This window comes from Triplophysa dalaica, chromosome 10, assembly GCF_015846415.1.
Source record: "Triplophysa dalaica isolate WHDGS20190420 chromosome 10, ASM1584641v1, whole genome shotgun sequence".
Classification (NCBI taxonomy): Eukaryota; Metazoa; Chordata; class Actinopteri; order Cypriniformes; family Nemacheilidae; genus Triplophysa; species Triplophysa dalaica.
This window is the reverse complement of record NC_079551.1, coordinates 10,885,433-10,887,411: the sequence shown is the minus strand read 5'-3', so window position 1 is coordinate 10,887,411 and position 1,979 is coordinate 10,885,433.

Sequence of the window (1,979 nt, the reverse complement as noted above, 5' to 3'; positions counted from 1 at the left end):
CACACGAGTTAGTGACGCATTTGTGTGCGTACGTGTCCAAAACACAATCAATAAATAAAGATTATATTAGTTGTTATATGGCGTTTTGTGTCCTGTGTGATATTCAAGATGCACATTTTTATAGTGTAGTTTATACAAAAATAAGTCCACGATGTTCCACTACTTCCTTGCGTACTTTTATGCGCAGGACTTGAAGGATTTCGATCGGGAAATAAGGGCGCAGCTAACTGTACAATGATTGAATGAAATCTCCACGTGGGGTTTGATCCAGCTACAATCAACATTGGAGAAAGTAGCCAATCCGCGCATTGCGCGCCCCACGTGGGGTTCGCCGGCTCTCGTCGATTGGCGCGCGTCACGATTATAGAACTCCGAACGTCAATCAAGCGCTGAGAACTACCAAGAAAGCCATTTAACTCTTTCGGTTCCTTCACTTCCTTTTGTGATGTAAAATAGTTTTTTCTTATTCTCTCTCTCTTTTTTCATTACGTTAAATGATGTCGCATTGTTTCAGCAGGACGCACACAACGAGCTGTCCGGGGATTTAAAACGAAGGCTTATTTCCTATTTGCATTTTCTGAAATATCTTAAGATTTGATTATTCTTGATGCGTTTTAAGATCTTTCATTTAAACAACACACATCACGTCCGTACAGATAAAATGCTCCAGGGAGCAATAAGAAGCTTGTGACCTAAATCAAGGGGCATACAGCTTAATATGCCCGCAATGGCATTATGACCAAGGAATTTCAATGGTGGATTTGAGTCAGCACTGAATATCTTTAAATTTACTTGGTTAAGACAACGAGACTTATTGTCATGCATTATTGCGAGACATAAAGTTGTGAACCTCCTTTCTGTGTAGAGAAATACCAAAATGCAGGAGACGTTTATTAGTATTCCAGTGGCATGACCCCTTTAGCTGGGCTCATAATTAGAGAGGCAGATATTGAAAAAGCAATTTTCCCACTGTAGAAATCACTACCTGGCAGCAGAATGGCAGAAAAGCACAAAGAAGGGATGCGGAGGAGGAGAGAAAATAGAGGAAAGGAGGAGTGCGGAGGGATGTGGTTAAAAAGAGAGGTATAGGTTTAAAGGATGTATGGGGATTGGGGGAGGGGCATTATTGCCATTTTTCCCATGAATTTTAATGCACGGAGACGGTCCTGCTACCAGTCACTGTGGTCCGTACATCTCGGAAATAGTCATAAGCAAGAGACATATTATAGAGTCACGCTGCAGGATGTCTGATGTTGTTTGGTGCGTGTGTGAATAGAGAGAGAGAGAGAGAGAGAGAGCTCAGATTTCACAAAATTTTACAAGTGACAGTCGATATCTCCATTTGTGATCTCTATTTTTCAGATCAAGCAAAAGAAAAGCTTTTGTACAAGGTTCTATGGGAGGCAATGAATGCTCGAACCGACTAAACAGAAATGATATTTTGTGTCTGCAAACTATGATTCATTAGAGAGACATTTTCCAATCTTTAATGATTGAAATGCTCAATGATCAGCCAATTTACTTTCAGAATTCAGATGGTCAACCGAATGTTAACATGACATGACCATACGCTTTGCAACCACACAAAAGACCACCAACTGGATAAGAGCAGATCTTGATATAGTCAAGCATTTTATCATGCCACAAAAGGATGTAGTGATCATAAAAAGCCCTCAAAAGTGGTACATACAACTTGCAAACTATTCCATGTCCACTAAAGCCATTTGATGGTTCTGTTTGAGATACAGTCCAAATGTCATCCAGCAGAGCTACAAATCTCATTTGAATGTGCACATATTTAAACTTGGCGTGCCGATATTGGTTATAAGATATATGAAAACCAAATTTTCATACACAAATCAAACAAGATTTGAGGATCTAAACTTTTGGGTGAAGTATTATTCCCTTAAGTATTCTCTCTCTACAGCACATGGTTTTGAAGGTGGGTATATGTGCCGTGCACACATTCGGTTGCAAAC